Source organism: Pezoporus occidentalis, unplaced genomic scaffold, assembly GCF_034315485.1.
Source record: "Pezoporus occidentalis ecotype Australia unplaced genomic scaffold, CSIRO_AGI_Poc_V1 ctg47, whole genome shotgun sequence".
Classification (NCBI taxonomy): Eukaryota; Metazoa; Chordata; class Aves; order Psittaciformes; family Psittacidae; genus Pezoporus; species Pezoporus occidentalis.
In genome coordinates, this window is record NW_026915802.1 from 1,587,995 (window position 1) to 1,612,558 (window position 24,564).

Here is a 24,564-nt window from a genome sequence, read left to right on the forward strand (position 1 = left end):
AACGAATATTGATCTGAACAGCTGAGTTTGCCTTGTATGAGTGATGGGAGTAGGCTAGCTGACACTTTGTAGTCTCTTTTGCTGACTGATTAATCCAGGAACAAGGGACTAGAGCTTGGTGTTAGAAATCCCGATTCACCCCGAGGTCTGATCAGCCTTGCCAGGGGGACCTACAGCTTGCACCAGAATTTTCCAGTTAAGTAAAGCATTGATATACGTATGAAATTTTACTTTTTGTCTAACGGGGATTGGCAAAAAAAAAAAAGAAGGAAAAATAGTGAAAGTCATTGCAGAACAGTTAAGCCATCACAGAAATATTTATATAGGAATGTGATACTGGAGTTTGCACATTTCTGTCATTCCTGACATAGAGTCATTATTTCTGTCATCACTGATGCACAGTCATTTCTTGGAAAGTACTGAAGAAAGCTTATAAGCAAACAGCACTGGTGAAGGCCACTAACAGAGGTAATGGAAGTGCTTTTCTTTTCTTTTGTGGTTGATACTCCTTCTGCCAAGGTGGACACAAATGATCAGCATAGACCAAAAGTAAACGCTACTGGAGAAACTGGAGTTCATTATTTTTTTGGGATGAAATTTAAGCGGGTAAATGTGAAAGAGATGTTGAAGTATCCTGAAGAGACTCCTTTATCTGTTTTCCCTTATGTGAGTTTGCTGTCTGCTAGTGCAGGCAGTTTCCTTCTGTGAATAAGCTCATACCTGAATTTACAGCAAGGAGAGAATGCATGTATTGTGAGCCCTTTGGCTTTTTGGCCTCCCTAGGTCATAATGAGTTAGAAGTGCAGCTTTCTTACATCTAAAAAAGATTTCTGCTCAAGGTGGATATGGATGACTATAAGCGTTTGTGGGCTTCTGAAACTTCAGCATGAAAATTAAAACCTTAAGTATCAGGGGAGAGTAGAGATGGAGGCATCTAAAAGATAAGAGGGTAGGGACATCATTTAGTTATGGCCTTTCTTTCTTCACAGGTTTATGTATATCACTGATTACTGTAACACCAGAAAGCACTGTAGGCTGTTAAGCTGTTGCTTTTTGAGGTCTTGGAGTGTAATGGGTACATATTCTCCCCCACATTTGCTTTGAGAATCTCATTTTCACAGCATGATAGAAACACACTCCAAAAAATGATTGATGTTCATGTTGTCAGAGCTGCCAACTGTTGTTCATATGCCTGCTATGATACGTGCATTTTTGATGGGTCTTTCATGGCTTCCTCTGTGTCAGAGAAGGTGTCAAGAGGAAAAATGAGTAAGGTACTGCTCCATAAATAAGCATGCTGCCTAGGGTTTGGGGTACTGTCCAGTCTTGTCTATATTGTTTTTCTCATCTGATTTTAACAACTGTTTCTGAGTCCCTAGTAAGCATCATTGTATTTATGGAGGAGTATGTATTCCATAGGGAAAAACTAAGTGCAGGACTGCCTTATATCTGGTGAAACAGAATATGGAAGAGAATCTTGTTCTCTGATGAAAACTGTGGTTCGTTTACTTTGCTAGTTTGCTTCTCAGGAGAGGAAAGCCTAGAGGGTTGCCTGTGTACCAGGATATCTAATGTCTCTAGCCCTCAGACAGCAGGGTGTACTGAGAGCCAAGAATCTGCTGATTTGCCGAAAGTAGGAAAAAGAAGGTGGGGACCTGGCACCAAATTGTTGTATTACAGCTCAATAGTAACTGAAGGAGTTGCAGTGAAAAAGGGATGTAAATCTCAAAGATGTGGGTTTTAATCTAATAGTGCTACCTGATAAGGAAGAAAAAGGAAATTATGGTTTCCATCTTGGCTAGTGTAAATGCTTAATTCTAGTTGTATTTTAGTGGTTCTCTTTTCATTAATGGAACAGGGTTAGGCAGCTGGTTAGGGGGAGTTCGAAGGACCTAAAGAATGAGGAAGATTTTGTCTCAGTCCTATTGCGCAGAAGAACCTGCCTAAGCTCCAAAAAGGATGAAACTCAATTTGATAAACTTACCTTTCTGGACTAACAGCTTTATTCCCTAGGTGCGTGATGCTGGCACACCTAACAGACCAGATGGTGCAGGACATTGCCAGCATGTTGTGGTGCCATTCATCTCCAGGAATTTGTTTCAATACAGACTGGCTCAATGGGAAATAGAGGATAGTTCTTGCTAATGGATGTTTGGTGACATCCTTTAGGTTAGTGATAAGTTTGCAGGATTTCAGTTCTTATTTTGGGGTTGCAAATGCATTACCATTTTTCAGGCTGCTTGGCAAACCCAGCAGAATTGGCCAAGATCAGCCTGAGAAAACTTTGAACTGTTCATGTTTTTCTGAAAGTGAGTAAATTCTTCTCCTGCTGCTGTAAAGACTTGGGAGGATAAGAGTTGTGAGGATAGAGTGTGTTTGGAACTTGCTTTGTTGCTACTATGCCATGCAATTTACTGTCTTGCCTGTGCATATTTTAATATTTTAAGTTTATAGTTATATACAGCTTGTTAGCAAATGAATAAATTCATTAATATAATGCAAACTCCTTAATATTGTGTATGGAGCTACACAAAACTTGATAGCTATACCTGCTCTGGAAGTTTTGTATTGTGTTTCTTTGGCCTCTTATTGAGGAAGGATAAGAAATTCTGTTCTGGAAAACAGCCAACCAATCAACTCAGAATTTTACCTTGAATTCACTTCAGATTTGTCCTGAGATTGGGAAAGCATGAATGCTTTTCTTCTGTTATCCCGAGTCTCTGCATACATGGATCCTAGCGAAAAAGGCTTTTAATTTGGTATTTTGTAATTGACTTCATATAGTGAGTTCAGGGAATTTCCTGTCTGTTTTAATCAGGACTGTTCTCAAGAAATTCCCAGCCTGATTTTTGCACATTACGGAGAATTTCAGCTGCATAAGTGGAAAAAGTGATCTCTTCTTCTCTCTTCTTTTGTTGCTTAAAAAAATGTCAGTCTTGTTTCAGAAAAGGGAAATTTATAAAGCTGACACTTGGTTATTCTTCACATTGTTTTAATGACTCTCACAATTCTCCTATTAATTAAAAACACTGTAGCTGAAAGCCCCAACTCTGACTCTATCATGAAGTCTTAAAAGATAGCTACTTCACAGTTTTGGCGGTAGAGTACTGCTTAAGATACATGTGATGTTATGTAGGTGAAAAAGTTGGGCAGTGCTTTCTGCCCTATACTGGCATTGAGAATATGACTGATGGAACCAGGGACTACTGTTATTTTCTCTTGGGTGTGATGGTGATGCTAGGTTTTGATTTTTTGGGAGCGGAAGGAAGGAACAATGAAAATCACTGTGTAGGTGTACCTAGAAGGGGAATTGTGAAAGAGCCAGCTTTTCTTGCCCTTGGTGGTTTCTGTTGATAAAATCTGATATGATACAGTATATTTTTAGGTTTTCAGGGTTTAAAACCCTTAAAACTAAGAACCCAGATGGTCAAGAGCACTTTTAAAGCTGCTATTTGAAGTTAGATGCAAAACCACACAAGGCACTTTGAGCTGGTGCCTTCATAGAGGCAAAGACATTTCCAGATCCATACTCTGGACAGCAGTCACTGTGAGGTGAATCTGATGGTGCCTTTGTGGAGGGAGATCCTCAGACCAAAAAAACTACAGTACAAATGCACCATTTTTGTATTTCTATGTGCCAGACAAGGGGGATGAAACAACAGCTTTTGCCACAGTGTCCTGGGTTCAGCAGTAGCAGTCATTTTTCTCCTTCTTGGTAGCTGGTGCAGTGCTGTGTTTTGACTTTCAGACTGGGAACAGAGCTGATAACAATGATGTTTTGGTTTGGCCAAGGACTTTGTGAGCCTCATGCTCTGCCAGGGAGGAGGGGAAGGTGGGAGGAAGCAGAGACAGGACACCTGACCCAAGCTAGCCAAAGAGGTATTCCATACCACAGCACGTCATGCCCAGGATGTAACGGAGAGTTACCCAGAAGGGCTGGGACTGCAGGGTTGGAGGAGGTATGGGTGGGTGCTTGGTCGGGCTGGGGGGGGGGGGGGGGGGGGGGGGGGGGGCGAGTTATCGGTTGGCTGGTGGTGAGGTGATGTATTCTCTTCCCTTGTTATTTGCTTTATCATTGTTATTATTGGTGGTAGCAGTAGTGATTTGTGTTATACCTTAGTTACTAAACTGTTCTTATCTCAACCTGTGGGAGTCGCATTCTTTTCAATTCTCCTCTCTGTCCCTCCGGGAGTAGGGGGAGGGAAAGAAGGGGGGGGAGTGAGTGAACGAGTTACCTGACTGGGTTTAAACCACGACACACAGCTAACGGTTTTATTCAAAAGCTATGAAAGAAATGTGAGAAATCTGGAAAAAATGATGGCCTCCACTTTCATTGCTGCAAGACAAAACCTGACTCTGGAAGTGACTGGCACTGTAAAATGCAGCTTTTCTCCTAGCAGCACTGCTTAGGGGTATTCTCTTGCCCAGGGTAGCATGTAAATCATAGAATAATAAAATAGTTAGGATTGGAAAGGACCTTACGATCACCTAGTTCCAACCGCCCTGTCATGGGCAGGGACATGTAAATGTGGCACAGCATGCAGTGGAAAGATGTGGGTACCCCCTGATGCAGTTGTTTTTGGCTGCGTAATGTGCTTTCATTTGGCTTTGGCTTCTGAGATACAATCCTCCTCATCTCCTGTCAGCCTCCTTCATTTTCCTTCATCTTCCTTTATTATTTAATGAAAAACTAGAGAAGTATGTTCATAAAAAGAAGCTCCTAATCAGAAAAAGCTGTAAGTTAATGTCTTTCAAACCTATCCCCCAAATCCCAAGTTAGGGGAGCCCTGTCTGTGTCTGGCTCAGATTAGGTTTCAATTCTTTTATTTTGTTGTGGTGCGAGACCTTGCTACAGAAGAACGTGTTTGGAATTTGTTCCAAGAAAAAAAGGGATGAATGGCCTTATTTCGGGTGAGAGGCAGAAAGTGGGCTTTGGTGGAGCAAGGCTGTTGCAGGCATGTTCTGCCAGAGGTGCCAGTGTAGCAGCTGGGCCATGTGAGGGCTCCTAGCATGGGCATGGGGGCCAGCCTACCCTGGCAGTGTGGCTGGAGCAAGCTTGGTCTCACACATCTGTGGCTCGGTTTCAGTGCTGCTTTGATAGCCACAGACTTTTAGAAAACATTCAGCTCAAAGGGGGAAATTAGTGTCACGGGGACTGTTTTCTTTATGGGAAAAGTCTCGGTTGGATGGCTCAGCCAATAAAGATGTTAATGTATTTGCTCAGTGCATAACCCACATATTTCAGCTCCCTGGATGGGGTCTTTATTTCTGAGGTGAATGATTGGGGAACATTTAACTCATGGCTTCCAGGGGATTGGGAAAGTGCTAGGTTTTCTGGAATGTGAGGTGTTCCATTTTTAATATCTAATGTTAACTTTTTTTGTGTTTTTATTCACTCTGGCTGGGTGAATAAAAAGGCATTACTTTCACAGACAGGAAGATTTCCCCCTGCCTGAGCTGTTAAGCCTGATGGTATAGCACTCAGTTACATCTCTGTCAAGGCTTACATTTACTTTCACCATTATAACTTGTCCATCATTACTTTGACCTTGGAATTCAGCCTTTTTTAAATATGTTGTTGTTATTGTGTGAATTAGGCATTGGTAACCAGTCTGTGATGAACTGAACTGGAGGTGGATTGGAACCTCTCTCTCTAGACCTGATCAGAAGTGTAGTGTCCATCCCCTGCTGATGTCATCCTTTCCCTCCTGTGAGGACAAGTTCCACCCCTATTGCTAAGAGTGAAGCTGATGTTCAAATTCTACAGATACTGCATATCCCTCGCTTATTATTGGAGAAAATGAAATGTTAGCCTGTAAGATTATCCTGTAGTTTTCTTCTGCCTTCCCTATGTACTTGCAAGTGATTTTTAAAAAGGTTGGAGCTGCAAGGCTATGTTGAAGTAATGACAACTGCTGCACTCAGGTACACTCAGCAGAAGAACCTGGGGAGATTCTCATAAGATGGCAAAGGATTGTTCATTACACAGGTTTCTGTGCCTTCAGTGAAAACTGTAGAAGCATCTTAGGTGAGTCAAGAATAGGAGTATGTCTGGTTAAGAATGCCAGGTGACCAAACTTGTACTGGTTTATCCCAGAATCCTGAAAACATGGTGAAAGAGCTCAGTCATGTGCTGCCTAAACTGACTCTTGGGGGGGATGGGACGGGACGGCAGCCACAGCTGGGACTCGTAGGATGTTCTATACTAAGGTTACTTTTGGGGTTTGTAACTCTCTTAGCTAAGATTACACATGGGGATTCAAGAGGTTCTCCCTTACTAAGATGAGGCTTGGAGCTTGTAGGCACCTGTTGGAATCAGACATTGATACTGAGGTTTTGTTTTGCATTTTAGACTTTGTAAGGGTGGGAACTGCAGACATATTGGTGTGTCAGGGCTCTGAGTGCTCTAATGAGCCTTAATAGCCCTGATGAGCCTCAGCTGTGGCCCACATCTGTAGGCCCAGGAACTCTATTTTAGCTCAGCCCTGGGGTCTTAGTCCTTATTTGAGCTATGCTGGGAGGAGGACTACTAATTATTAGTTTAGTTGCAGCCATACTGATTCCCAGCTATAGATCCCTGTGAGCTAGACCTGAACTTGCAGACTTGTTTCCTGACTTTGACTACCTGGCTTGATTTTTGGCCTAGCTTTGTTGACATGGGTGTGTCTGGCAGTTGCCAGATCTTATTCTATCTCTGATTTATGGTTGACTTCCTATTTTGCCTGCGGACCTGCCTTGTCACCATGATACTACCTTACAATCTGGATTCTTGACTGGATGTGGTTGTCATTTCCAGGTCTGTCTTGATTTTTTTATGACTTAGTTTCCAGGCTTGATTTAAGCTTGAGGCCAAAAAGTGTTGTTAGGCTAAGTCAATTATATTTTCTATCTTGTATACCTAGGGTAAGATATCAGGATTCCTGAATTCCTTCATTGCTGCTCTAGTTATCTACTTAGTAATGAAACAAGGTAAGAGCTACATAAGTGAAGTACAGCTTTTATTTTGCTACAGTTTGCTATACACCACAAGTTGCTTGCCTCTAACTTTGTGACTTCTTTCTCTTTAGATAGCAATCTAGAGGGATGCTGGATGTCATTTCTGTTTTTATACTGTACCTTTGCCTAATAAGTTGGAGATTATTGTGAATAGCTCTAAGAGTTACTGTGAGATATATATATATATTAAAAAAAATAAATACGGCAGTAGTAAGGAACTGATAATATTGCTGGTGTATTACTATGGAGACCTGCTCTCAGAGTCTGACTATAATAAGCCAACTTATTTTAAGGTACTGGCTGTGGGCCAGACTTGAGTTGGCAACTATGTGATAAAAAGATAAGAATACATAACTGGCTGTTGAATTGGGTAGTTCTACGACTGAATTTCTTATCTCCTTGAGCATCCATATTATTGTTTGAGCCTCCCTGGAGTAGAAGAGATCTGTCTGAGCTGGACAGAATTAGGATGGGAGGAGAAGCAAGCTGAGTTTGACTTGCCTACAGCAGCTTCAACTGTTTTCTCCCTGCAGCCAGTGTGTTTGTCCTCATGCTATTAGCAGCACTTGAACATCTATCTGTACATAGGTATCTATGAACAGAATATTTACCTGTATATAGTGTAGATCTTATTCGCTGCTATGGAGATTGAAAGCACATCAAATGAATCCTTGGCCTTTGGTGATCATTTAATGCAAAGCAGCAAACACTTTTTGTCTGTTTCTTACTTCTTTTATGCAGACTGTTGGCTGAGAGGGCTTGGTTGAGGAACAGGAAAGTCTAATCCCAAGTTTGCACCTACATCTTTCATTGTGTCCTCCTGGCTGCGGGTTCATGGGAAGCCAGGTCCATGGATATAGATGGAAAAGCTGTTCTAGTGCCCATGTTAAAGCAAAAATGATACTGACCAGGTTACTCTTCCAGATAACTGGAAGCAGCTGCTCCAACAAGGGAGCTCAACTGGAAATAAGTTTTTCCTTGCTTGTACTCTGGCTAGTGCTATACAGTTGCTGCAGTAGTGACCCTTTTGTGTGGGGTACAAAGTGTTTATTTCTGAGGATGAATCTGTACAGCTTGTGTGACTTTCTGCCATCAGATACTGAATTATGGCCAAATGTTTAGCATTTTAAAACAGTGCTGTCCATAAATTGCCATTGTGTAACTAGATCTCTGGCACAAATTCTCAGAGCATAGTTCAGCTGCTATTGAAATATTTGGCTTCTGTTAATCCCTACCTACCCCTATGTAGCTCTTTGATAATACTTTCCCTCCATTCTATTCTGTGGTCTTTCTAGAACTAACATGGGTCACAGTCTTGGACAAGCAGCAGCAAAATTCTCCCAAGTAGAAAGACTTAATTGTTTTCCTCAGTGGGATTTCTAGTAGCTGAGGACTCAAAGTCCTGTAGTCGCAGGTAATCAGTGTGAAGGCAAAGCAGACGAGGAATTACTTTTTATGCTTTTTAGAAATGTTGCCTCTCTGAAAAGCCTGTGTGAACAGACTCTGTATAACTGGAATTTGAAATTCAACAGTGAAATTCCTTTTTCAGCGGGGGACAAAATGATTTGGTTACCTTTTAACACACAGAATAAGACAGGAAGAATAGTTAATGAGGAAGGAGCCTACGTTGTGCTTTCTTTTGGAAGATCACTTAAGATAAATACTATTCATTTGGCAATCTGGTTTTGAAAGAATTGCAATGTGAGAGAATGGGAGAAAGAACGTGCGGGGAATCTGAAAATGAGATAGTCGCCAACTTTTTCAGAACTGGCTGAATAGGAGCGATAAGGGAAAGGAATGGGCTACCTGCCTGTATTGAACTGCCTATGTGAAAAACGAAAGCAGGCAAGCTAGCTGTCCTTGATAAATCAAGATTGGAAGCTTACAGAGCCAGGATGTTGTTTGTTGCTTAATGTTTGTAGCCTAACAAAATTCAATAGATTTTTTTTAAGTACGCCTGCATTTAAAGTTTGGTGTTGTTTTGTTATTTCTGAATGAAAGGGAATTAAGCAGTAAAAACTTTTAAAGTGGAGACAGCTACAGGATTGCAGCAGGCCTTCTAGATCTGAAAGGACTTTCCTCAGCATCTGCCTTCTTCCAGTCACTTGTAATTCAAAAATGGCTGAAGTTCAGAGGCTTTGGGACCTTAAATATTTTAGCATGAATCATTGGCCCAAGAAAATGGTCATGGAAATCTCCCATGAGAAGTATGTTTGAGAAGTTCTTGGACAGATTCTCAGGAAAATGTGTCGTAGAAATCTAAGCACTTTCATTTCCTTTTGAATCAGGTCTTTAATTTCTGTCAGAGTACTGAATTGAAATTTCAAGGTTTTGGTAAACTTCTCAGGCTTTGCGTGAGGCATGATGTTGCAGAGAATAATGTTAGAGTAAGTCACTGGTATAAACAAGTAGTGAAGGTTGGCAGATTTATTGAAGTGGCTAGGGATAGATTTAGAAGTGGAAAAAGAACATGGTGGACAGAAAGAGAAATGAAGTGGTAAGGTAAGAGAATATAAAGGACACTGCAACAAATGTGTCAAAAGATGCACCATATTATTTTGCAGCAAAGAAAAGTCAAAGTGGGGACAGAAGTAAAGCAAAAGCAGGAGTAGATGTATATTTACTAACTATAAATCTATGTGATGTTACACTTGTGTATAGTTATGGTTTGTTTTACTTCAATTAAAGAGTGATTAGGCTAAGTAGGGGAAGGCATTGTCACATAGAAATTAATCTGAACTAGCAGATACTCTTAGCACTGGGTTATGGTTTAGTACATGAAGAGGAGAGGAAGACTCTTGTCTCTTCCACCCCTTTAAAGAAATGCAGTTCAATGACTACAACCAGCACAGTGGCTGTTACTAGCCCTACTGGAGGCAGAAATCTGTAGCATGGAGAGATTTTAGCAATGTGGTCTAGTGTGAGGTGCCCCTGCCCATGGCAGTGTGTTTGGAACTGGCTGATCTTTAAGGTCCCTTCCAACCCAAACCATTCTGCAACTTCATTGTGACATATCAGTGGAGCTTCTTTGGGTTTGTTTTATTTTTTTTTTTTTGTGGTGACTGAGCAATCCCACTTCCAGTCTGGATTATGTAGGCAATTAATACCCGTAAGATTTAGGGCTGATGTGGTTCAAATCAAAACCACAAAATGAAGCCATTTGAAAATACTAAGATTCTAAATATTGGAACTTGATTAATGACAGTAGATAAGTCACAAACTATGACAGAGTTTGGAGCAGAGCCCAACTTCTTTTGCTTTGGCTGCCACATGCATTTTGATTCACTTGCGTTATTCGAAGTGAGAAGCTCTTGTGACGAGCAGAACTTGGGTTGTTGATAGACTTGTTTGTCTACGAACCTACCTTAATTATTTTTGGACACGGAAGGTTTGTACAGCTCTTTGTGAAAAAGAAGAGTGCAGACAGCCCTCTTCCCTTCCCTGTCTTGACTGGTTTAGAATCAAAAAGAAAAATGAGTGAGTTGAGTGGAAGAGATTGCAGTCACATTCTGGTCAAAAATGATAGAGCTCTAAGTTAACCAACAGATCTTTAGTTCCTGGTAACTTTGAATATTCCAGTTGCCATAACAACATACAAAGACTGTCATATTTTACTTTTCATGTTTTTAAAGAACTTTATGAGCCATGACCAGAAAATTCCATCAGGATTAAAAGCAAACAAAACTGAAAACACACAGTTATTAGGTTCCTAGCAGCCCACAGCTTATATAAAACCTAAAAAATGGAGGGTATATTCTGTGCTCAGATGGAAGTGACCACACTGAAAGGCACATGAAGAGTATTTTGTTGTGCTGGTAATGCTGTTGCCCATAGAAGCAGCAAGGCTTGGGAGGCTCTGTGCCAGAGGAAAGCGACCTAATTTGTGGGAGCACTTGTCTCCCTGCCTCACTCACAAGTAGAACTGGGAAAACATGTTGGTGAATGCCTAAATCTGACTGATTTTTTTGCTTTCGTCCCACTGTGAAATTCTTCTTATTTGAGTTTAGAGCTTGAGAGCAAGACCTTTAAATATGGTGCAGCTGGACCAAGCTGGTTGTGTTAGAAGGGCAGCTACCACCGTAGAGTGGTAGAACACATTAAAAGAACTGCAGTCTAGACTTTGTGCCATAACTTGAATGCAGAATTTGTGCTATTGCACTGCCTTGCTCCTCACCTTAGTGAATTGGTACAACCTGGTCTGCCTTGATTTCGGCAGCTGAAAATTCAGTTCATGTTTTCCTAGATCTTATATTAGAGATGGTGACCTTAAAACCACTGCCTGGAAAGAACCAACAAAATTATGCCTGCCTGTGTCTGCAGCTGGCCGAAAGACCTGTTTTCAGAAGAATGAAATGTCCTAGCTCGTGTGGCCAGTGGTTGAACTTAGTATCATAGAATAGTTAGGGTTGGAAAGGACCTTAAGGTCATCTAGTTCCAACCCCCCTGCTATGGGCAGGGACACCACGCACTAAACCATGTCACCCAAGACTCCATCCAACCTGGCCTTGAACACTGCCATGGGTGGAGCATTCACAACTTCTTTGGGCAACCCATTCCAGTGCCTCGCCACCCTAACAGGAAAGAATTTCTTCCTTATATCCAATCTAAACTTCCCTTGTTAAAATTTTAACCTGTTCCCCCTTGTCCTGTCGCTACAGTCCCTAATGAAGAGTCCCTCCCCAGCATCCTTGTAGGTCCTCTTCAGATACTGGAAGGCTGCTATGAGGTCTCCATGCAGCCTTCTCTTCTCCAGGCTGAACAGCCCCAACTTTCTCAGCTTGTCTTCATACAGGAGGTGCTCCAGTCCCCTGATCATCCTCGTGGCTCTCCTCTGGACTTGTTCCAACAGTTCCATGTCCTTTTTATGTTGAGGACACCAGAACTGCACACAATACTTCAAGTGAGGTCTCAACGAGAGCAGAGTAGAGGGGCAGGATCACCTCCTTCGACCTGCTGGTCATGCTCCTTTTGGTGGAGCCCAGGATATGGTTGGCTTTCTGGGCTGCAAGGGCACACTGAAGCTGACTCATGTTCATTTTCTCATCGACCAACACCCCCAAGTCCTTCTTGGCAGGGCTGCTCTGAATCTCTTCTCTGCCCAACCTGTAGCTGTGCCTGGGATTGCTCCAACCCAGGTGTAGGACCTTGCACTTGGCATGGTTAAACTTCATGAGGTTTTCATCAGCCCACCTCACAAGCTTGTCAAGGTCCCTCTGGATGGCATTCCTTCCCTCCAGGGTATCAACCGAACCACACAGCTTGGTGTCATCGGCAAACTTGCTGAGGTTGCACTCAATCCCACTGTCCATGTCAGTGACAAAGATGTTCAGTTTAGTGGTCAGCACTGTTGGCTTTCCCACTGCTGACTACTTCATCAGAAAGACCTGCACTTAAGCATATCCCACAATCTGAAATTGCATTGCTGCCTCCTCTCTGCTAAAAGATGCTGTCATGATCTACTCGGTTACTAAAGCATGGATGGCTCCATCTCTGTTTCTTTGATGGGCTTACCTTGTGTCAGTTCAGAAGTCTGTAATACTTGTAAAATATTTGGATGGCACAAAAGAGTGGATTTTATCTGAAAATAAATAGCACAGAATGGTCATACTTATTAGTGGTGTGCAGTGGCCTGGGATGTTTCTCACCTCAGCAGTAAAAGGCACAGCTTATTCCGAGTACATTTTCACAGTTGGAGTTATTCTTGGTGTTACAGATTTCTTATGCTTGTTGGTTTACCGATCTGGCACTTCCTGTTTTGCAATATTTTAACAGAAACCTTTTACAAGCTGAGGCTGTCTTGGACTGAAGACCTTCTTAGGGTATGCAGACAGCCCGCTGACGTGATTTAAATTAAGAGTACTTAGCCATGCAATGTATCATCTATGTAGTTCTCTAAATGCTGTATGAACCTTGTTGTTTTTGTTATTTTTTTTAATGGGTCAAGAGAAAACATAAAGGAGAGGGTGATTTTTTTTGTTTGTTTGTTTTTTGTTACATTACAAAAGTTGTTAGCTATTATGTGTTGAATTTGGGCAGTTCCTTTCATCATCCACAGGGTGCTTTTAGCAGATAAATTGCTTTCCTATCTTTTTTTTTCTGTTCAGCTTCACAAATGAATCCCATCTCCAGTTGAACTGGTAACGTGGTGTGGGTGGGAAAGGAGCCCATCTGCGGTCACATAGGAATAATAGTCCCTGCTCTTATTTTGAAGGTGTCAGGAATTTGGATGTATTCCTAACAAGGTAAACTGGTAATGGTCAGAGTGCTGTTTTAAAGGAGTGTGAGGATTGTCCTTCCTTGCTGCCTCTAGCTTGTCTAACCAGTGGTCACTGGGCTGGTTCCATTGTGTCTCTTGTGCTCTTACTGCTGCTAGCACAGGAGATCTTGAAATGTTTTTTTTTTGTTAACAGCCAGGCTCATCTCTGGCACAAGAAATAAAACAAACCCTGTGTTTGGACAAATAACTTCAGGGCTTCCCATTCCTTCATTTTAGAGTTACACGCTTTTTGTTTTGAAATTCTGCAGCTATTGTTCTCTCTAAGTAGCAGAACAGCACAGTTTTCATGTAATGTGGTCATTTTGTTAGCAAAAGCCAATCAAGTTCTCTGTTTTATCAGAAACAACTTTCCCGCATCACACAAACTTTCCTTGTGCTCTGAAAATCTCTTCTGATATCAGCTCTCCCTAATTTCTTTCCTTGTCTCGTTGATATGCAGCCCTGTAATTGCATCTACAGAGACTTTCAAGATGTAGAATTTAAGGAACTACAGGATTTAGGTCACATGGATATTGCCCGTATACCCTTAATTATCTGAGAGGAGCATGAAAAGTGATGGATCAATAATTCAGAACAACATCAGAAGCAAAATTAAGTTTTTCTTTCTCTTTCTATGCTAGAATTATAAGAAATAGAATCAAAGGGGTGTGTGTGTGTGTGTGATGGTGGTGTGAGAAATTCTCAGGCAAAGTATACCATTCTGAAAATCAAACAATGTAGTGGCACTGGATTTGTGGGGTTATGGCCACCATCTCTGTCTCCCCGCATTTTGCTTTCCAAGCATTATCCAGCTGCCTTTCTTTTTAAAGGAGACATTCCTTCTGGAAATAATTTTTTTGACTTGAATAAGAATATAATTATTCTACTTTTTCCTACCTAGATCAAAGGAGGAGAGAAGTGGTGAGGATGAGAGTTAAGAGTCCATGTTATGTTGTTTCATACAAAATAATTTAAAAAGGGTATGTGAAGTGTTACAGATACTGCAACAAGAGATCTGTGAACCAAAGGCAAGACCCTTCACTTTTAGGGCACTCAAATCAACTTCAATCCAGCTCTCATCTGGGGGAACTGAGTGCCTTTGAGGTGCTGATGGTGGAGATATGCAGCATTTTACATTCCAGCCTGACCCTTGTTTGTGCACCTGCCTGGCTGTGAGAAATTAGGGTATTATTTATAAGTTCTTAGGGTGTCCAATTTAAAACAAGGCCCAAAACAGCCCCCTGGTCACAAAATTATTGTTTAATGCTTTTTGACTTGTATGATATAGTGTGTGTGTGCACATAGGTGCAGAATGCGCTCCTTAATTATTGGCTGTTGCGCAAGCTCCTTGCTGAGTTTTTCAACATATCAGACCCCAGGTTGACATCTGGGTCAGACAATGACATTTGTGGATGACCAGCAGCACTGAGCTAGGAAAATTGCTCAGAGGAAAGTTATTGCCATCCAGTGGGGAGGGTGTTGGACTGGGAAGAGAGGGAGTTTATCTTCCATCCATCATGTGAATTAGGTGACTCTTGGACCTTTGGATTGGTTTAAATCTCCCTACAATTACATATTCTGTCAAATGCCTGATTAAAAAACTTAATCATAACTGGTAAATTGTCTCCTGGTTGACCACCACTTGGGCTGCTGCTGAATCCTCCCACTGGTATTTCCTTTTCCATAGCACTAGTGTTAGCCTGGCAAAGCTCTGGAATCAGTCTAATGTCTGTTGCACTTGCATAAAAAAAATGAACTGCCTTTTTTGCTTCAGTTACTTTGAGTTTCCTACAAAATAACTTAGAGTAGTCCTCTCATCTCAAGCTTCCCTATAGATGAGAGAAGATCTTCCTACTACTGTTCCTGTTAAGCATTTGTCTGGATGGTATGTAAAAACCAGTTCTACTAAATAGTGCCTCTGGGTGGGTGCTGCAGGGATTTGCTTTCAGTGTGCTGCAGCTGCACAATGAAGGAGATGCTTGTTGGGTCTTTTAGTTTGTAAGATGAGACTGGTGACTTATTTTGGCCTTCCTAAAGAGATTTGATGGATTCAGGAGGACTGGGTGAGTGCAAGTGTGTGCCAGTGTACCAAACCAGTAAATCCTATGTGGCCTTTTATTTCTCCCTACTGCCTACCCAGCCTTTCAGCTTCTTCTAGGAACATTTGCTCTTGCATGAATGGAATCAAGGTCATCGTAGGAAAAAGTAACGACGTGTCTGATTTTTCTTGGTGTTATAGTATGACTCATTGACTTAATTTGATTACAGAGTGTTCCTCAAGATTGTTCTCTATGCAAAAAATATTCCTCCCTCCCCTGTGCTGCTTGGGGGAAGACAGATGCTTCATGCTGAACAGAAGATACTTAGTAAACCTGAGCCTGCCATTCACCCAGTTATGCCTAGTCTGTATAGACACATACCCATTCAAAAAGTCTTCTAGAATTTGTCAGTTTAAAGCATCTTTCTCTGACATGCACAAAATAATCCCTCATGGAAGCTTGAAATATATGTAGTTTGTTCCCCATTTGACAACTGAAGAGTCTATGGGTTGTTTTCTTAGTGTTATGTATCTCCAGGTGATCAAGCAATGGAATTTCCACCATATTCTGTAGGAAGACTTCCCATTTCAATAAGTCTTTCTGTAGCAAAGTTATCCTTATTTTGAAACACAGGTTTTCTCTTTTCTCTCTACTTGTAGAAAAGTAAGTTATAAAGGACGCAGCAAAATCCAGATTATGTAGCCTTGTTATGACTTTTGTGTGAAGAGTTGGATACAACCCATTTGTTCTGGCTTTTAAGAAGCCTTCCATTATTTAGAATGAAAGTGTGGAGGTTTGGTCATGATTGCAGGGTTTGAACCATGTAAGGCTTTACTTATCTGTAACAAAACCAACTTAAAAAAGGAGCATTAGTGGATTAACAAATTGGTATGCTTGGTACGTAGCTAAAATTATATATAACCTAAAAACCAAAATCCTCCATAACACTAAGAAAATATCCCACAGACTCTTAAGTTGTCAAATGGGAACAAACTACATATATTTTAAGCATCCATGAGGGATATTATTTTTTCTGTGCATGTCAGAGAAAGACGTTTTAAACTGAGAAATTTTAGAGGCCTTTTTGAATGGGTTTCAAGCATGCTCTCTAAGAAATTTTACTTGTAGCTTTCCTTCTGGCTCTTGAGGCATTTGAACAAATTTAGCATTTTAGTACTATGGTTGTTTTTCTTTTGTAGCTCTACACTGGCTGAATTTAAAATCTGTGTGATCAAATGGTTCAGTAGTATTATTGCTCAGAGTGTTTGTATTTCATCTTTTTCCTTTAAAAGTACATCCAGTGGCATAACGATGCTCTCTGTTTTGGCAGAGATCCTTTTCTAATCATTCTAAATTGGATTTGAATTATTCCCCCCCCCCCCCATCCGTTGTAAGCATTTAAACCGTAAGCCTGACAGGTGTTTCCATAGAGTGCTTCCTTGACTTTGTGCTGGACTGAGGCCAGGGTGAGCAGCCTTCTCTTTGTGTGGTTTGGTTTCCAAGTGGAAACTCACAGGCATATAGAGGGCTGGAAGTGCTGTGTGCTCCAGTAAGGGAATGGGTCTGCTTGTTTTGTGCATAACACGTGGCACCTTCCCTGTTGCTACACGTATGATCCTGAGAAGACTGTTGTCCTACCTGCTCCTTCCTGCTGCTTTTTAGTTCTCATTGTGGTTAGTCTCCATACAAAGGGGTGTGAGCATGTATGTACTTATGTAGGTAGACATAGAAATGCATAGTAATTCCTTGATTAGTTATCAAGTGTGGTGGGTTTTCATATATGTACTTGTGTAGAGAGATGTATATGTGTATATAAACACACAAAGAGGTATATACACACACAAAAGCTGGTGCTTTTCTCTTTGTTCTCCCTCCCAAGTCAAGTACAACATAGGCTTATCCACAAGGAGGGAAATTTAAAGCAACAGAAAATAGAAGGGGTCAGGGAAGGAAAAAAAAAACTGATTAAAGCATAAAGGGGGAGGAAAAAAAAAGTCAAATTCTTGGAGCGAATATGAATCTTTTACATTTGACTTGAAAAGAAATGGAAGATGAATTCAAACCAACCCTTGTGTGCCTTGGATTTACATGGATATAGCCTCTCCAATGTGTTTTTTCCTTATCACTTGGTTTGTCGTTGGACCCTTTATTCATAAAAATGCAACTAATATCCTGTCTCTGGGTTGGCCTGTTTAATTAGACCTATGTCAGTAGGTATAAGTCCTACATTAGAGGAATAGAGGGAAAACTGGAATAAATAAAATAGAGGACAAGAAGTTGCTGAAAATCTAAGTTAACAGAAGAATGGAGATTAAGCTGCTCTGGAGATAGATGTTCTTCCTTCCATACCCAGTTCCTGGAGGCTAGTGGCATCCTGAGTGCACAGGCTATGCAGTGTTGTCTCTTCTCTTTCAGGATTAGGAGAGCATCAGCTTCATGACTTGAACTTGGGTCTTGCTGTTTTCTGGGTGTATGTATTTATTTTTTTCTTTCTCTTTCCTTCTCTCTTCCTGAAGGTTGGACTGATGCAGGCATTTTGGGATGTGTTAGGCATTTATGTAAGTGAAGTAAAATTCATTTTGTATTTTAATTCATACTGAGTTAGCTCAGCAGCTTCTCATGAAAGCAAGAGAATTTTGTGCATCCATTTCCTCATTGACCCATGTTTAGCCCTCCCCCAAAAAAGGCAGTGCTGGAGGTCCTCACAGAATTCACTGTTTTGCCTTCTCCCTATTCCTCTCATGTTTTGGTGGTTATGTCTATGGAGGAGAAAGCAGAAAGTAGTCACAAATTGTCGATGTAGGCAGCAGAAGTCAATTAGAAGGCAGGCAGGGAGTGAGAGTGGGGAAGGCAGTTACAGATTTCTTTGCTTAGTTCTTGTGAGTTTTTCAGAAGTCGTGGGATTCGCTCCTGTTGGATACTATTTTGAGCCAAGCAGAGAACACATTCCCATAGTGAACAAAAAAGGCTGTCTCTATTCATGTTTTTTAGCTTGAAACTCTTGAGCCCTCATTTTTAGCAGATCCTTTAGTGACAAAGTATGAATGGGAGATGGTGGAGGTGGGAGAGATCATCTCTGCCCTTTCTACAAGGGGGTGCTCTACTGAAAGCCTGTAAAACAGGGAAAGGCACACTGACATCCAAAAAATCTACATAAACTAGGGAAGAAAATAGGGTGGTTTTTTTTTGTTGTGTTTTTGGTTTGTTTTGGGTTTTTTTTTGTTTGTTTGTGTTTTTTTTCATGGTGGAACTGAAAGTGAATTATTGGCAACAGGAGTCCCTGGTCAAAGGAAAATTCATCTGAATATCAGTATGGATTGTCTTAACTTTTATACTGATTGAATCTAAATGCATCTTGGAAGGGAGCTGATAAAAGTTCAGTTGATAGATCTCTTTTAGAAGAGAAGCAAGCCTAGAGAAGTGCTGGTCAGAAACTTGTATGGACCAATACTGCCCATACCCTGACATGAACTGGATTTAACCTTATGGACATTTTGTGTTCTTAATTCCCAGTCATCTAGTATTACTGCCTGGTTTAACTTTCTAAATAGTACCCAAGAAATTTGTTTTACTGAAGGTGTCTGGTCTGGATCTGATTTGTTTCTATGATCTAGAAGCTTGATCTCTCTGTTCCGATTCACTGTGGGGAGGGAGCAATTATTTATCTTAATTTGCTTTACAGAGAGGAAGAGAGGAAGAGAAATTGAGGTTTCATTTTTGCTTTCTCAGTGTTGAAATCTTGGAAAATGAGAAGAGTAAGCCTTCTGTGTCATACTTACAGAATCAATAAGAGAAGCTGGAGGTGGGAGAAAGTCTCTTCAGTCCTTCACAGGGCAGGAAGCCCAAAAGGTTTTCTTGAAGTAGTGGGCCTTTAGGGACAGGCAGTGCCAAAGAGCAATAGTGTAACACAGTCATGTGGGAGAATTGGCTCATGGCTTTGCTCCTGCCCAATTGCATTACCTGCTTACTCATCCGTTCTCCTGAGCAGATGTCAGAGCAAGGAGGTGACAGAGGAATTCATTAATACTGCAGGAGGTCAGTAAACTTGCACAGGGAAGCTGAAGGGCGTAAGAGATCCTCTGTATGAGTATGTACAGACACATGCCCATCTCTTCCCTTCCCTGGGGCCAGTGGAATTCACTTTTAGGAGCAATTACAGCAAGCCTCTTCTCTCCATGGAGAGCACTGGCGTTGCTCCCCCTCTGCTGCGGGATCATGTGGCTGACAGTTTGCATCACCCCAAGAGCTTGACAAGGGTGCAGGGAACCAGAGGCAATGTGTATCCTGTAGGTGCCTCAAAGGTGCAAGACAAGCAGTTGCTTGTAGAGAGCACAAGTGTTAATCCTCCCAATAGGGAGGGAGAAAGCTGTATTCCTGTAGAGACTGAAATCGCTACTGCTAATGCAGAGAGGCACCTGCTACAAGGAAGAACAGTCTTCCTCTGCTGTACCATCGCTGAGCAGCAAGGAGATGAAAGCTCTGTACAGCTAGGCAAAAATGTGAATTTTATGGAGAGCTGGTGTGGAGTTTTGGGATGGAGTCTTCATCTCTTTGACTACTCAAAGTTGGTTCACTTCAACCACTCACAAGAGCTGATAACAAGGGTTATCAGCTGGCTGGGAAACTAAATGTGTTGCCTTTTTGTTTTTTTTTTGTGTTTCCCTGTGGCATAGTCTCTGAGAAGAAGACAGCATCATTAGTTCTGTCTTCTGAGTCCTTTATGTGGCACTGCCAGTTTCTTATTTACAGTGGCAACAGAATGAGAAATCTGTTTTGACTGTCTTCCAATGGATTTCAGCCCAGAAGTATACAAGTGAGCCATTTCCTCTTTCTGGGAGAAGAGATATGAACAGAGAGGGTATGTATTACAATCCTCCAGGAACTGGTTTCCCTTAGACAAATCACCAGAGGATATGGTGCTGCTAGATACTGTGGGGGAAGATACTGTTAGGAGACCTTAATTCTAAAGGAATTCTAAATACTACAAAATTTAGTAGGAAATTGAGGGATTTCTAAACAAAATTTAGAGGAAATACTAAATACTACAAAAAGATGTTTCAGTGAAGTTGCTGAAGGCTTGGATGGATGCCATGAGATGTAATAATAGGAAACTGAGCACAGCAATATACATTTAAATACCAAAAATCCCTTTGCAAGCCATTGGACCTGCTATGTTGCTAAGGAGTTGGCTGTTTAATCTGTCTGAAACTGGGATGAAATAACCAGGAAAGCCAAAGGGAGTAGGCCAGAGGGGGCTGATACTGAGAATATTGGGTAAATGGTCAAATAAGTCTTCTCCAGTCATTTGCATGGGTCTAGTGGTTGCGTGAAAGGCTGTACTGAATTACCCAGATAATTCTTGTTCTACAAGTCAGTGTCGACGCCAGTGCTCGGGTAAGATGGGACGCAAAGGGGTGCTGCTCTGTTGAGAGTGTCAGTTGTCTCAGTGAATGTGTATGTCATGACTAGCAGCAATGGCTAGATAGAGCAATGAACATTGAACAAACTAGTTGAAGACTTGAAGGCAGTATAAGCCACATCCATTCACCATTGCCCCTCCAAAGAGGGGTTCAAGACAGATTTAGCTCAGGTCAAAGACCACAGCGATGTTGCTGTATATTTCCAATCCCAGCTTGGTATCTCCACAAGATATCATGCAGAAGCGCCATTCTGCTTAGAGATAAGTCTCTCTCTACTGTATTCCATTGCATCCAGTAGCTATACTTGGTAATGTCACACCAGGAAGAGCCTGGGCAAAGAATAAACAGTTGTGTATAGTAAGCATCTGCCCACGTGAACACGCGTGGAGCCAGAGTGTTTTTTGCAGAGGTACACTCGGTTCTACACTTGTGAGGGTCTCATTTAAGAGAATGCAAGATTGGAGAGAAGGAACTAAAATCTGGATGCTAATTTTATGGTAGTCAACTAGATAAATTTATGTGAGCTTAAGGTATATGTCAAGGAGCGGGGAATCTAGCCCCCCTTTTGAGGCATCAGTAGCTCAACCGGGCAAACCATATTGTTCAGGAACAGTCAGAGGGGATAATTTAGCCTCTCTTCCTTCCCCCAGTAACACTTATTTACCCTGTGCATTAAATTCAGGTGGCAGGGTAAGTCACACTCCATCAACTCTTTTAAAATCACTTCTAATACATATTCTGAATTACAATGTTGTATTTTATTGCTGAATTATCATTTTCCAGTACTTGTTAATGTTATATTCTTGGATTTTGTTGCCTTGGTGTGGCTTGATGGTACGTAGATACCTGTACCTGAGCCTGGGACTGCTGCCTACTATGCCCATCCTGTAGGTCCATAAAGGCTTTGTGTTCCTCGGGAATGAGGTGTCATGCCAGTCCTATGCCTGAGGAATAGACTCAAGATGGGAGCCTTTCATTACACTCTTTAGGGAACCAGATGGAGCAACTGATGAGACAAGTTTAAATGCCTAAGTGTGTGCAGCTTGGCTAAGCATTGACTAAGGGGTGGGTAGGTGAACTCTGCTAAGCACTTCAATGGCACTCACACCAACCAGTCGCTCATGCCTTTTAGGCAAGGCTCCTTGTCAGGAAGAAGGGATAGTACCTACTGGGAAATTGGGAAAGTAGGAGATGTGCTGTTGCCTATGTGCCCTGTAGGAACATAACCCATCTGTCTGGAGCACCCCAGCAGATCTCCTGCCATTTGTGAGTGAATGGGACAGGAAGAGCTTATCAAAATTGCAGAACTTCACTGATTCTTCACTGTACATTTTGCCTGTGCAGGCAAAACAAGGCACTGCTGCTTCCTGTGCATTTAAAGTGTTTTGTGCATCTGGTCGAAGCAGTAAGGGTTGAGGGCTGCCTTGGTTGCAGCGACCATGAGATGGTGGAATTCAGGATCTTGTGTGGTAGGACCAGTAGAATAACAAGTAGAATTGCAACCCTGGACTTTAGCAGGGCAAACTTTGGCCTTGTCAAGCAATCGCTAGGGGAAATCCCATGGGCAAGGCTGTTGGAAGGTAAAGGGGCCCAAGATAGTTGGTTGGCATTCAAGGATTGCTTTTTCCAAGCTCAAGATCGGAGCATCCCGACACGTAGGAAGTCAAGGAAGAGGGCCAGGAGACCTGGGTGGCTAAATAGGGAATTGCTGGGTATGCTCAAGTGGAAGAGGAGAGTTTACAGGTCATGGAAGGAGGGGCTGGCCCTTTGGGAGGAATATAAGGCTGCTGCTAGAGGATGTAGGAAGGCAGCTAGGATGACTAAGGCATTCTTAGAATTAAACCTGGCGAGAAGGGTCAAGGACAGCAAAAAGAGCTTTTTCATATACATGGCAGATAAAACTAACACCAGAGGCAATGTAGGCCCACTGATGAACGGGATGGGTGCCCTGGTGACAGAAGATACAGAGATGGCAGAGTTACTGAATGCCGCCTTTGTCTCTGTCTACTCTGCTGCAGGCAGTCCTGAAGAGCCCTGTACCCCTGAGACCTTAGATGAAGTCAGGTCAATGGAGCGGTTTGCCTTAGTCGATGAGGAATGGGTTAGAGACCAGTTGAGCGATCTGGACATCCATAAATCCATGGGTCCAGATGGGATGCACCTGTGGGTGCTGAGGGAACTGGCGGAAGTCATTGCTAGACCACTCTCCATCATCTTTACCAAGTCTTGGGAAACGGGAGGGGTGCCTGAGGACTGGAGGAAAGCAAATGTCACTCCAGCCTTCAAAAAGGGCAAGAAGGAGGACCCGGGTAACTATAGACCGGTCAGCCTCACCTCCATCCCTGGGAAAGTGATGGAGCACCTTATCCTTGGTGCCATCTTAAGGCATATCAAGGATAAGAGGGTTATGAGGGGCAGTCAACATGGCTTCACCAGGGGGAAATCATGTTTGACCAATCTCTTAGCCTTTTATGAGGAAATAACACGGTGGATGGATGATGGCAGAGCAGTGGATGTGGTCTACCTTGACTTCAGCAAAGCATTTGACACAGTCTCCCACAGCATCCTCACAGCTAAAGTGAGGAAGTGTGGTCTGGATGATCAGGTAGTGAGGTGGACTGCGAACTGGCTGAAGGAGAGAAGCCAGAGAGTTGTGGTCTATGGGGCGGAGTCTAGTTGGAGGCCTGTAACTAGTGGAGTGCTTCAAGGGTCAGTACTGGGACCAGTATTATTTAATATATTCATCAATGATTTAGATGAGGGAATTGAGTGTACTATCAGCAAGTCTGCTGATGACACTGAGCTGGGAGGAGTGGCTGACACGCCAGAAGGCTGTGCTGCCATCCAGCGAGACCTGGACAGGCCGGAGAGTTGGGCAGGGAATAACTTGATGAAATATAACAAGGGAAAGTGTAGAGTCCTGCATCTGGGCAGGAACAACCCCAGGTTCCAGTATAGGTTGGGAAGCGACCTGTTAGAGAGCAGTGTAGGGGAGAGGGACCTGGGGGTCCTAGTGGACGACAGGATGACCATGAGCCAACACTGTGCCCTTGTGGCTAAGAAGGCCAATGGCATCCTGGGGTGTGTTAGAAGGGGGGTGGTTAGTAGGTCGAGAGAGGTCCTCCTTCCCCTCTACTCTGCCCTGGTGAGACCCCATCTGGAATATTGTGTCCAGTTCTGGGCCCCTCAGTTCAAGAACGACAGGGAGCTGCTGGAGAGAGTCCAGTGCAGGGCAACCAAGATGATTAAGGGAGTGGAGCATCTCCCTTATGAGGAAAGACTGAGGGAGCTGGGTCTCTATAGTTTGGAGAAGAGGAGACTGAGGGGTGACCTTATTAGTGTATATAAATATATAAAGGGGGAGTGTCACGAGGATGGAGCCAGGCTCTACTCAGTGGCAAACAATGATAGGACAAGGGGTAATGGGTACAAACTGGAACACAAGAGGTTCCACTTAAACTTGAGAAGAAACCTCTTCTCAGTGAGGGTGACGGAACACTGGAACAGGCTGCCCATGGAGGTTGTGGAGTCTCCTTCTCTGGAGACATTCAAAGCCCGCCTGGACACATTCCTGTGTAACATTATCTAGGTGTTGCTGCTCTGGCAGGGGGATTGGACTAGATGATCTTTTGAGGTCCCTTCCAATCTCTAGCATACTGTGAAAAGTGGGAAATACTGTGTCCACCTTCTGTATGCAAGCTGCCCAGGAATTTCCCTGTCTCTTGCAAACTCCTTATGGATAGAGAAAACTCGTTCCAAGGAAACAGATGATACATTCAGACAAGTAAGGGGGAGGGGATGATGACACCAAACCTGACTATTCTGTGCAGCAATACTTATTGTAGTAGTGATG

General features: G+C 42.4%; 1 protein-coding gene across 32 annotated transcripts in view; it reads left to right on the plus strand.

Annotated features, from left to right (window-relative positions):
• Nucleotides 1-24,564, plus strand: part of NRXN3 (neurexin 3) — a 1,035,236-nt gene that overhangs the window by 124,148 nt on the left and 886,524 nt on the right. The gene's annotated exons all lie outside the window — the stretch shown is intronic.